Genomic DNA, 13,791 nt, shown 5'->3' with positions numbered 1-13,791 from the left:
TCTGCCTCCAGAGTGCTGGGATTAAAGGCGTGCGCCACCATGCCCAGCCGATTCTATATTCTTGGATTGGTATGTTTTGGTGAGGTTAGTCCACGAACAGACAGACGGACATGTCTGAGATTACCTCAGAGCAAAGGCCTGGCTTTACTCCGGAGGACTCAATCTCGCATGGCCACATCTTCACAAAGCCGAGTTCAGGGAAGTCCTGGATCCCTCCGGAGACACACCTGGTGCCTCTCAGCAGCAGATGGGTGACAGGGCACTTGGGAGAGCAGGAGGGGAGAAGCAGTCCCCATATGTCCAGGGAAGACCCAGGCTGCCAGGCTTGAGGACTCAACTTCTCCCCGGTTTCGGCACCAAGATGATAGGTTATCTCCACCTAGGAAACAAGCCAATCAAAGGCAGATTAAAAGTATAAAAAAGGGGCCGGGCGTGGTGGCGCACACCTGTAATCCCAGCGCTCGGGAAGCAGAGGCAGGTGGATCTCTGAGTTCGAGGCCAGCCTGGTCTACAAAGTGAGTTCCAGGACAGCCAAGGCTACACAGAGAAACCCCGTCTCAAAAAGAAAAAAAAAAAAAAAAAAAAAAAGGTATAAAAAGGGCAGGTTTATTTGGGAACGGAGGCTTCTGGGAGAGTTCAGTAGCCAGAAGTTGCACTTGGACTGTGGTAGGTGGGGTTATTGGTTTTAGGTTTTGTTGTTGTTGTTATCTTTTTTAGACCAAATTTCTCTGGGTAGCCTCGGCCAGCACCTGCCTCTGGCTCCCAAGTGCTGGGATTAAAGGTTTTTAAAGATTGCCTGGGAAGGTCGAGAACTGTAGGAAGATGACATGTCTGCCACCTGCTGGGTGAGGGTGTTAGAGCAAGCCTCAGGAATGTGGAGCCTTTCCTTTAAGGGGGCGGGGTTGGAGGAAAGAGTGGGCTTATGCTGAACCATGTGGCGGAGGGGACGGCAACCTACCTGAGATGACAACCAAACCTCAACCTTTTCCAGCAGAGTCTCCACACTATTGTATGTAAATGAGTTACTATACCACTGCATGTAAATCAAGTATTCTGGCACCTCTAGCCATAGCGAACCAGATTCCTCACTCCCTCACATTCCTCACTGCCCAAGCTTTATAAATCCCTGCTTCACAAATGGAGGTTGGCTGGCTTGCCCTCTTCTGCTCCTGCCATTCCTCCACCATGACCGTCTGAGACTCTATTCTGGGGGCGGGGGAGAACCGCTACTGGACTGGGGGGGGGGAGGGGGGGGGGAAGGCGGCGATTGACTGCCTTAAGGTAGCCATGGCGGTGCTGCCTTGGCAGCCACGGAGGCCCGCTTTGCCGCTGCCTGCTCAGTCAATGGCAAAGTACCCACCAGGTACTCAACTGATCTATCTTCCAGCTGGTTTCCGGCTCCTGCCCACTTCCTCTGCTATGCTTAGCAGTTTGACAAAAGAGTGTAACACACTTTGGGAGGCAGAGGCAGGTGGATCTTTGAGTTCGGGGCCAGCCTAGTCTACAAAATAAGTCTAGGACAGGCAAGGCTACACAGAGAAACCCTGTCTTCTTCTTCTTCCTCCTCCTCCTCCTCCTCCTCCTCCTCCTCCTCCTCCTCCTCCTCCTCCTTCTTCTTCTTCTTCTTCTTCTTCTTCTTTTCCAGACAGGATTTCTCTGTGTAGCCTTGCCTGTCCTGGACTCATTTTGTAGACCAGGCTGGCCTCGAATTTACAATGATCCACCTGCCTCTGCCTCCCGAGTGCTGGGGTTAAAGGCGTGCGCCACCATGCCCGGCTGAGAAATCTTATCATGAACCCCGCCCCCCACCCCACTCCCTGCCAAAAATAGAGTGTAACACTTTGGTATCATTATGGGTTTGTGGAGTTCCTGAGTTTCCACTGCAGTCTGATACCAGCCATTGTAAAAGCGGTAACTCTGGCTGGGCGTGGTGGCGCATGCCTTTAATCCCAGCACTCATGAGGCAGAGGCAGGCAGATAGCTGTGAGTTCGAGGCCAGCCTGATCTACAAAGTGAGTGCAGGGCAGCCAAGGCTAACACAGAGAGACCTTGTCTCAAAAAACCAAACCAAACAAACAAAACAAAACAAAAACAAACACAAAAACAAAACAAACCTAAAAGAGTTAACTCTAACACCCAGTGGAAAACTCGATTCTACTTCCCCTGCTGAGAACTGGAGCCTCACCTAGCACACTGGCTTCACTCTGAGCACTCTAAGCTGCCCCTGAGTGAGAAATGGGACCTTTGATCTTTTTAAAAAAGATTTATTTATTATTTATACAGTATTTTGTCTACATGTAAGCAGCAAGGTAGAAGAGGGCACCAGGTCTCATTATAGATGGTTGTGAGCCACCATGTGATTGTTGGGAATTGAACTCAGGACTTTTGGAAGAACAGTCTTAACCTCTTAACCTCTGAGCCATCTCTCCAGCCTGGGAACCTTTGCTCTTGTCCATCTGTTCTTGTCCAGAAGCAAGCAACACCTGGACTGGCCTGCTGGATGCAGAAGCCAGGCCACCTGCTGGACACTGAATGACAGTAGGACATTGGGAGTGAACATATGGATGCTTGGAACCAAACTTCGGTCTTCCGTGATAGCAGTAAGTATAGCTAGGCATGGTGGTACATGCTTTTAATCCCAGCACTTGGGAGGCAAGGGGGAATCTCTGTGAGTTGGAGAGCCTGGCCTACATAGTGAGTTCCAGGACAGCCAACAGTACATAGAGAGACCCTGTCTTTAAAAAAACAAAAACAAAAAAGCAGTGTTTTTTTTTTTTCTTTTTTTTTTTTTTTAAACCACTGATGGGAATTACATTGAATCTGTAGAATTCAGGTTGGTAAGAAAGTGGTTTATTCAATATTACTTTTGCTGATCCATGAACATGAGGTCTTCCCAGCTTCTAGCTCTTCATCAATTTTTTCTTATCAGCATTTGAACTTTTTCATTGTGAAGCCAGGCATCATGGCACACACCTGTAATCCCAGGACTCAGGAAGACAGAGGCAGGTGAATCTCTGTGAGTTCGAGGCCAGCCTGGTCTATAAAGTGAGTCTAGGACAGCCAAGGCTACACAGAGAAACCCTGTCTCGAAAAACCAAAAACAATTTTTTGTCATTGTGAAGGTCATTTACTTAACTTGGTTAGGTCAATTTCAAAGTATTTTATTTTTTTTCAATCTTCTGTGAGTAGCATTGTCTTTATTAATGTGTTCATTTTTGGTATATATAGAAAGGCTTCTGATATTAGTATGACTTTGTATGCTGCTACTTTTATGGAAGTGTTTACCAGTTCTAAGAGTTTCTCATGATTTTTGGTATCGAAGCATATTGTTTGAAAACAGACATCATTTGACTCCTCCTTTTCTTTTTTATTTCTTTTTGGCTTTTTTGAGACAGGGTTTTTCTGTGTAGCCTTGGCTGTCCTGGATTCACTGTAGACCAGGCTGGCCTCAAACTCACAGCGATCCACCTGCCTCTGCCTCCCTGAGTGCTGGGACTACAGGCATGCACCACCTCACCGGCACCTGTTGTATTTTCAATTAGCCTTATTTCACCTGGGGCTGGGTAGATATTACCCCCTAAAACTACTTTGCTACCTCCCAGCCCCCACCCAGGCCATTTGCTTTGTAACTCATTCCTATCTGGCTACTTTCCACCAATATCTCCATAAATATTTGCACATGCGCTCCATCTGTTCTGCTCCTCTCCGTGCCATTCTCAGGGGCCACTCCTCCCAGCCCATGAGGTTCTTTACCTAGTCCATGGTGGCTCAGCCTCTCTCTCTCTTTCTCTCTCTCTCTCCCCTCTCTCTCTCTAACCTTTGTCTCGATCTCTACCATGATCCTCCTCTCCTCCAAACCGGAGGACTTTGGCCATGCCCACATAATTTCTGCCCTGCCCAGGGCAGCCAATCAGGGATAATTTGGAGGCAAGGATTACATTTTACGGGTTCGTGCTTGGAAATGACAGCAAGCAGACCTCAGGGGGCAAAATAATTTACAATCACATAAGAAACACCAGGCCATGCTGTTTTACATGGTCTGGTTTATGGGGGTTTGGTTTGGTTTTGGTGATGGAACTCAGGCATTGGGCATAGTGGGCAAGTTTTTTTTTTTTTTCCGAGACAGGGTTTCTCTGTGTAGCCTTGGCCATCCTGGACTCACTTTGTAGACCAGGCTGGCCTTGAACTCACAGGGATCCGCCTGCCTCTACCTCCTGAGTGCTGGGATTAAAGGCGTGTGCCACCACGCCCGGCTCAGTGGGCAAGTTATATATCCCCCTATCCTTCTCTCTCTCTCCTCTCTCTCTCCTCTCTCTCTCTCTCTCTCTCTATATATATATATATATATATATATATATATATATATATATTATAATATTTTTTTTTTTTTTTTTACAAATTGGGCAGTTTTTTTTTTTTTAATTTTGTTTGAGACAGAGTCAGACTCTGTAGCCCAGGCTATCCTTGAAGTCATGTTCCTCCTACTTCAGGCTGAAGGGGAGCTTAGTCTCTCTCTCTCTCCTTCCTGTCCCAATTCCAATCCTTATTCCAGACCCTGTCCCAGTGCCCCTCCTGCGTGGACTTCATGCATGCCTGCTAAACAAGAGCTCTATCACTGAAGCAATGCCCCCATCACAAGTCTTATTTTAGTAGTCAGTTACCCAGTTTATACCCAGATATAGCATGCAGGCTTTGACCTAGTTTTTATGTTGTGTTCCAGTTTAAACTTCAGAGCCCTTGTGGTGGTATTTTTATCTGCTTGTTCTATCTGGTGATTTCTGGCCTCCCACTTGGTGCCTATGTCAGTGGGAGAGATTTCTATAGGCCAGATCTCTGGGTGTTTCATGTTGAAAGAATGTGATAGGATCCCTGCTCTCAGCTTGCCCAGATGTCTCAACAGAAAAGAAGTCCCGGGACCCATGAGACTGTTCAGCAGTAAAGATGCTTGCGGCAGAAACCTGCGTTCAATCCCCAGATCCCATAGTAAAGGTGGACAGAGAAAAAGGAGACCATAAAGTTGTCCTTCTACTCCTTGCTGTCCTGGAACTCACTATGTAGACCAAATTGACTTCAAACGCACAAGAGATCTGCCTACGTTGATAAATAAACATTTCATCCAAATAAAAGAGATTCTTAGCCTTCAAGTTCAGGAGGAGGCTTTCTGGGTAAGGATGGTTTGCTGTTGGTGAGCGTCCTTGGTTCTGTCTGCCTGTCCATGTACGTCTAGACAAGAGAGGAGGTTTCCTGAACTAAGGTGCCTCCTGTGATCAGGTCGTTTGTTTCTTACTCTAATGCTATAGTTCAGAAGGGAAAAGAAAGTCTCAGAAACCTCAGGTCTTTTAGTTAGTTTGTTTTTTTAAGACAGGGTTTCTCTGTGTAGCCTCAGGTCTTAGGCAATAGAGATTTACCAGACATGGCCTCTTTCCAAAGCTATGGCCCTTCTGGAGTGTCTACTGTCTTAGAGTCACTGCCGGGAGGAGGGCCCAGTGGAAATGCAGACCCCCATCCTTATTACTGGGTTTGCATGTGGGGCTTGCCTCCTTCAGTAGCCATGGGAATTTCCCTTTGAACTTGGGGAGGAGCAAGTCTATTTGAGTGACCCTTTGTTAGTGCGGTAGAAACTGAATTGGAGGTACTTCCGGTTGAAGCTACCAGTCTACCAATTTGAGCACTTTGGATTATTTTTATGCTCGGAACAGCTACAGGAAGCTCAACCTTAGTGTAGTGCCCAAATGTGGCCAGTTGGTGCTTAGAGCAGTCATAGCAGCATTCACCAGCCCCAAGGCCGTGTGTGTGTGTGTGTGTGTGTGTGTGTGTGTGTGTGTGTATGTGTATAGGCCAAAGGTCTAAGTAAGGTCTAAGTCTTTCTTTCTTAGTCATGCTTAACTTTGTTGAAACAGAGTCTCTCAATGAAACTGGACTTCAGAGTTTGGCTTGGCTAGCTGACCAGCAAGCTCTGAAGTCCCTCTTCTTATTGTTCCTGCTGTAGCATAAGGGTTGCAGATGTACATGACTGCACCTGGCTTTTATGTGGGTGCTGGAGATCCAGACTCAGGCCCAGTGAACCATGTCCCTACCCCCTCCAGATGGTTTATCTGTGCTTCGGACTGGCTAGCTACTATTCAGGGTTCGCATAATCTCTTCTTTGAGTTCCAGGTCAGTCTGACACATATAAATATACACTTTCTCAAGAACAAAATAAAGACAGAGAAGTCTTGGCTCAAAAAAACCGAAAGGAGGAGGAGGAGGAAGAAGAAGAAGAAGAAGAAGAAGAAGAAGAAGAAGAAGAAGAAGAAGAAAACAAAATTTATGATCTCCCTAAAACAAAAAGAAATAGAGACAGAAACCATCCCTGGGACAAAAATCGATAGCTTCTCATGATTAACCTGTTATCCACCAAGAATCTCTGTTCTCTTGTCAACAATGTATGGAATGTACCTGTTCCTCATCTAGTGTCCTTTTTTTTTTGAGTCAGGGTTTCTCTGTGTAGCCTTGGCTCTCCTGACTCACTTTGTAGACCAGGCTGGCCTCGAACTCACAGAGATCCGCCTGCCTCTGCTTCCCGAGTGCTGGGATTAAAGGAACGCGCCACCACGCCCGGCCTAGTGTCTTATCATAAGAGAAAAGAAAACCCCACAAAGTGGAGAGCTCACTCCATAATGTCTCCAGAGAAAAAGCAGCCATTGCTCTATATCTTACATGGTAAAATAATCTCCTTAATTAGGAGATAGTGATTTTTTTTTTTTTACTGCCAATGATTAAACCCAGGCCATTACAGGTGTGAGGATCTACCATTGAGCCATCCCTCGGTCTCCCTTAAAAACTTTTTTTTCTTGAGACAGGGTTTATGTAGCCTGGTTGTCCTGGAACTCTGTATATAAGCCATAGTGGCCTTGGACTCAGAGATCTGCCTGCCTCTGCCTCCCAAGTGCTGGGAATAGGGCATGTGCCACTAAGCATGGCTTTTAAAAAGTTGACACAGGCTTTTACTAAGTTACCCAGGCTAGTCTCGAACTCACTTCATAGCCTAAATATTAAGTAGAGGGTAGAATAATATGAGCTGTAGAACAAGACAACCCCAAGCCCTATTTTTGTTTGTACAACCTGAGAAACTACTGCCAAACTCTGCCCCAGCTTTTAGGATGAAGCTTCAACATTAAAAATGACAAAATGGGGCTGGAGAGATGGCTCAGAGGTTAAGCGTACCGACTGTTCCTCTGGAGGTCCTGAGTTCAATTCCCAGCAACCACATGGTGGCTCACAACCATCTATAATCCGATGCCCTCTTCTGGCCTGCAGGTGTACATGCAGGCAGAACACTGTATATATAATAATAAATAAATCTGTTTTAAAAAAATAACAAAATGTCACTGAGTGGTGGTAACACATGCCTTTAATTCAAACACTGGGCAGGCAGAGACAGGCAGATCTCTGAGTTTGAGACCAGCCTCCTCTACAGAGTGAGTTCCAGGACAGCCAAGGTTATATAGAGAAACCCTATCTCAAAAAAACAAACACACACCAAAACAAGATGTCCTATCACACAGACAACCATCAGCTCAATTGTGAGACCTTGAGGAATCTCATGAAGGAGTTAGATATGAGGTCACCCAGAGAACTAAAGCTGTGTTTTGAAAGCTGTGTCTCCTGAAGGTCCGAAGGCCCCTTCTGTGGCTTACTCTTCTTGAGGCTACAGTTAGCCTGCTCCTTCCTGCTATAACTGTCATGCCAGAAATGAAGGTATTTTACAGACAGTTGTTTGTGTCTCTGCCCTTTGCCTATCAGAGTACTGAATCCATTTTTTTAAAAAATCAGTTTGCAGCCGGGCGTGGTAGCCTTTAATCCCAGCACTCGGGAGGCAGAGGCAGGTGGATCACTGTGAGTTCGAGGCCAGCCTGGTCTACAAAGTGAGTCCAGGACAGCCAAGGCTACACAGAGAAACCCTGTCTCAAAAAACAAAACAAAACAAAACAAAATCAGTTTGCTTCCTAATTTCTCTTCCCCCTCAACTGTAATAATCTTTATTTTAAAACAATATTAGATATTACCCAGCTATTAGAAAAAAGAATTCCTGAAAATTGTGGACAAATGGATTGAACTAGAAATGATCATAATGAGTGAATTAACCCAGAAGCAGAAAGAATCAAATGGTGTATACTCACTTATATCTGGATACTAGGCCAAGGGGCATGTCCCGTGAAAGTCTTCACTTACCAGGAAAGGGGGACAGAGGGGAGGACATCCTATTGGGACTTTAGGTGAGAGAAGTATGGGAGAATGGGGAAATAGAAGGATCCAGAGGGTCCTAGAAACCTACAAGAAGAACATTATGACAGGTGGATTTGGGCCCAGGGGTCCTGCTCAAACTATGGGGTAGGGAACTGCAGCTGTGCTGGTAGTGACCATTACTTGTTTTTGTCTGCAGTTGAAACATTACTTGCTTTTGTCTGCAGTTGAAACATTACTTGTTTTTCTCTGCAGTTGAAACATTGTGCTCCACTGGTTGCCTTCATTTTCATTGTTTTGAGTCCACAGCGCACTGTTCGATTGCTGGTTCCTCCCCTATATAAGCAGTTCTGTTACTCCCAATAAACGGCATTCTCTTAGCAGAAATGACCTGCTGTCATAATTCGGGGTACTTGCAACACGGATGTTGTATTATGGCACCAGCCAAGGACTATACGTGCAGTAAACATCAAACCCCCACCCAGATCTAGCCAATGGGCAAGACATTCTCCACAGTTGGGTGGAGAGTGGGGACTGACTTTCACACAAACTCTGGTGCCCCATATTTGACCACGTCCCCTGGAGGGGGAGACCTGGTGGCACTCAGAGGAAGGGTAGCAGGCTACCAAGAAGAGACTTGATACCCTATGAGCATATACAGGGGGAGGAGGTCCCCCTCAGGAACAGTCATAGGGGAGGGGAGTAAGAGGAAAATGGGAGGGAGGGAGGAATGGGAGGATACAAGGGATGGGATAACAATTGAGATGTAATATGAATGAATTAATAAAAAGGAAAAAATGGAAAAAACCAATATTAGCTTAAAAATAACATTTATTTATGGCATTTCATATATATTTTTAGTTGATTCTCCTTTTCCCCTCACACTTACCCTCCACCCCCTTGCTTTCCCCATCCCCACTATACCCTTCTATCCCCAATGTTTAAGAAGTGGTTCTTTTATGCATGTATGTGCCTATTTCCCAATAATACATCTTTATCAGAAACTATGGTGCCACAATACTCACTAATGAAGGGTCAGTATCCTCAAAAGAACTTGGCTTCAGGCTGGTGAGATGATGGCTCATGGGTAAAGGCATTTGCTATCAATTCTGACAATCTTTGTTTGGTTCCTAGGACCCATGTGGTAGACTTCCACAAATGTGCCCTTTGTGGAAGCATATGAGTGCATGCAGTAACATACATGTTCGTGCACACACACACACACACACACACACACATTAAATGTAAAAAGTGCCTTGTTTTTATTATAATATTGACATTATGAATTTAACCCCCTCTTGTGCCCTTTTCTAGAAGATCATAGGACAAAATACCCTAAAAAGTAATCTAGTCTTGTGATTCGGCCAAAGGAATATGCAATCCATGTCATTAATATTCATAAGGACATTCTTACACTCCACAACTTACTAAACTGTTTTTACTGAAACTTTACTAAAATCCCACTTTGGGACACTCTATTCTAGAGTACAGATTTTGCTTTTCTAAGTAACATTGGGCTTAAGCTATGTCTTTTGATTGAATTCTTTCCTTTCAGAAGACAAAAGCTGAGAAATCCCTTAACACCAGCAGGCCTTGAACTGGTGGTAATCCTCCCTGTTTTAGCCTCATGGGCTTCTAGAACTACAGTCTTATGCTATCAGGCCCTGCTGAGGCTTCTGAGAATATTTTTCTTTCTTTTCAATGTTTTTTATTTATTTATTGGTTTTTCAAGACAGAGTTTCTCTGTGTAACAGCCCTGGCTGCCCTGGACTCAACGTTTGTCTACATTGCAGGCTAGCCTTGAACTAGAGGCAGTCCTTCTGGCTCAGCATCCTGAGTGCTACCTAGGATTACAGGTATGTGCCCTCAGTACACAGCTAGACTCTCTTTCTTTCTAAATAATTTAATTTTATTTTATCTGCACAGGTGTGTGAGTGTCAGATCCCCTGGAACTGGAGTTACAAATAGTTGTGAGCTGCCATGTGAGTGGTAGGAATTGAACCAGGGTCCTCTGGAAGAATAGCCAGTGCTCTTATTCACTGAGTTATCTCTCCAGGCCTCTTTCTTTTCTCTTCTCTTTGGAGACAGGGTTTCTCTGTGTAGCCTTCACTGTCCTGGACTCACTTTGTAGACCAGGCTAGCCTTGAACTCACAGTGATCTGCCTGCCTCTGCCTCCCGAGTGCTGGGATGACAGATGTGGGCCACCATGCCTGGATCTTTATTTTTTTAATAGTGAAAATCAAAACCTTTATTTAAATTTGTTAAAAAAAAAAATAAGTGAAAGAAATAGTGTATGCAATAGAAAATGACAAAATTGGCTTTCTTAACAGGTCAGGTCAGGTATGGCAGCCCACGCCTTTAATCCCAGCACTAGGGAGGCAGAGGCAGGAAGATCGTTGTGAGTTTGAGGCCAGCCTGGTCTACAAAGGGAGTCCAAGACAGTCAAGGCACACAGAGAAACCCTGTCTCAAAAAACCAAACTACAATGATGACAACAACAACAACAAACCAAACCAAAAAAACAGTATCATCCTTTTGAAAGTTTGAGGCCATCTTGGGCCACATAGTCAGCTTCAGGGTAGCCTAGGCTACATAGCCAAAACCTGTCTAAAAATAATGCTGGTAGATGGTGCATTTGGTAATTCTAGCACTTGAAGGCCAAGGCAGCAGATTGCTACAAATTCAAGGTCAGTCTCTACATAGTGAGTTCCAGTTCAGCTAAATCTACAAAGTAGGACTCAGTTTCAACAAAGTCCCAAACAAAGGAAAAACCAACAGTAAGCTACTCAAGACAAAATGTCCCAGGCTTCAGAGCTTGCCTAAAGTAAGATGCCTGCAAAGTGTAATAGCGACTCTCAGCTGAAGCTCTGGCTTTGGAGGGTTGTTGTTTTGGTTTTTTGTTTTGTTTTTTTTTTTTTTTAGGTAAAGTGTTACTATGTAGCTATGGCTGTCCTGGACCTCACCGAGATCCACCTGTCTCTGCCTCCCAAATGCTAGCATTAAAGGTGTGTGCAACTATGCCCAGCTTAGAAAATTTATTTAGCTTTTAAAGTCTTTATCTGTGTGAGTGTTGTTACAATGAAACAAAATCCCAAACGTTCAACTTTACCAATGAAGACTCGGAAACCAGATGCAAAGGTGAAATCCTACTAGCTCAGAGAGGCAAAGAAAGCACCCAGCTGACCTTCCTCTGCGGTCAATGTCCCAGAAGAAAAAAAAAAATCCTTCCTACTCAGCTCATATCCTAGAAGGAAAGGCTCTTTCTCCTTCCTCATGCTGTCTGAATTACTCTTCAACTCAAAGTCCCTCCTTTCTGTTTAATCCCTGTCAGCTGGTCTCTTGCCCCGCCTCTTGTTTCCAGAACACTCGTGGATTAAAGGTGTGTGCTATGCCTGAGCAGGTTTTTACAGTCCATAATTTTGGGACTTACAGTGGGATCAAATATTCTGTAACATGTGAATGTTTTGCCTGCATGTGTATCTGTGTACTAAGTGCCTGCCTCGTGCCTGCAGAGGTTAGAATGGACCTTCTGATCTCCTGGAGCTAGGAGAAACTCAGGTCCTCTGAAAGATAGTACCCATATGAGCCACCTCTCCATTCCCTTTAGAGGAGATTTCCTAAAAAGAGACACCTCTGTGTCTTCCCTTTGGCTCTCCACTATCACGTTTTACCACTTGAAAAATTGGTGGGTTTTTTTTTTTTTTCTTTTGAGACAAGGTTTCTCTGTGTAGCCTTGGCTGCCCTGGACTCACTTTGTAGACCAGGCTGGCCTCGAACTCACAGCGATCCACCTGTCTCTCCCTCCCGAGTACTAAGATTACAGGCATGTGTCACCACCGCCCGGCCAAAATTAGTGTTTTAATAGGCATGTGGGAGTATGAGTTTGAAGCAGAGACATCAAAGGAAAGACACAAAAGGCTTTGCTCTGCAGGTGTCACTTACAGGGCTAGAGATGTAGCTCAGTGGTAGAGCACTCACACAGGGATACTGTGAGACTCTGCCAGGTAAGGTTGAGGTCTAGCTTCTCTGGATAGCCATTTTGAGCTTAGTCTATGAAGAATGGACTCCCTTTCTCAGCGAGTTTTTCACCCTACCTGATGTGGTAACCCCACATCTTGTAAAGGGAGTCATATAGTCTTAAAAGAAAATGCAGGCCCAATCCTTTCCTGATAACAAGCATGGGGGAATCCCCAGGATTACCCCACCCCATGCTGAGATCCTAGCCTCCAGAAAATGGCCCTTAATTATACCTGGGTATAATTGTCCTCACACATAGGATAATTAAGTACAGTTTTTTCCTTCTTGTGATAAGGGCCCCAAGTTAATTGAGGCACTGTACCACTGTATGTAGATGAAGTACCCTGGCACCCTTAGCCCTAGCAAATCAGGCACGTTCACCCTCACTTCCCAGGACTTATAAATCCCTTTATTCACAAGTAATGGGGCTTGATTTTGTACTACACATGACTATCTCAGACTTCATCCTTCCAGGAAAAGAAGGGCTCTTGAGATGAGCCAGACTTCTAGAACTTCTACCCTCTCGCTAGTGCTTGGAACCACCAGCTCCATCAAACAAGACCCTGTGCTGACTTCTGGGGAAACACCCACTGAGCCTGCATCTTACTCTGTCTGCCAGTGGGTTTCAGGAGTCTGCCTGCATCCCCTGCCATGCTGGGCAGGGTAGACAAACCAAAGAGATGTAGCAATTAGATCTTGTGGGGTTCCCCAATCCCCATTTCCTGTTGAGACTTCAGTCTCATTCAGAAAAGACCTGATTGGAACACCCAGTGTGGGAACTCATTTCCCACCTCCCTTGGGAGAGGCTGGGAACCTGGTTCTGTGCCCAAGCCACAAGCCTCACTCCTAAGGCACTCTAGCCATCGGGGGGGGGGGGGGGGGGGGGGAGGGATCTTTGATTTTGAGGTCCATCCATTCCCATCTGGAAGCAAGCAGTGGCCAGACTGACCTGCTGAGACCCAGACCTGCCTCTGGGCATCAGAATTGGGACCACAGTACACAAGACCCTGGCTGAATTCCATCATAAACTGTGAAAATATAGAGATTTGCCTATAATCCCAGCACTTGTGTATTGAAGTAGGATGATTGTCACAAGTTTGAGGCCAGGGACAGGCTGGGATACATAAAGGCTCTAGAACAGTCTGGGCTACAGAAAGAGACCCTGAATCAAAGAAAAGGTGGTATTTCCTACAAGGAGATACACTGTAAGACCTCATTTTCCCATAGTACAGGGCTATATGCTTTGTGGATAAATGTTCCTAGAAAGAAGACAGACCTGTTCTACAAAGGATGACATGAACTTTCGAGAATGTAGAAAGGTTGGAATATAGGTCTAGGGCCTATTCACAAATTATCTTGGCTTATCTTAGCTCTTGAGCAGCTATTGTCTTCCTCTGTGTGTGACCTAACATCCTTGTGGCTAGCACATGAAACCCTCTGGGATGCATTAACAGATCACTAACTTCCACTAATCCAAAAGCTAAGAGTGTCATCAGATAGCATCTGATGCCTCTAGCAGAGTTGTTCCAACCTTGCTGGTACCTGCC

The sequence above is a fragment of the Acomys russatus genome, chromosome X (assembly GCF_903995435.1).
Source record: "Acomys russatus chromosome X, mAcoRus1.1, whole genome shotgun sequence".
Taxonomy (NCBI): domain Eukaryota; kingdom Metazoa; phylum Chordata; class Mammalia; order Rodentia; family Muridae; genus Acomys; species Acomys russatus.
Note: the sequence above shows the minus strand (reverse complement) of the source record.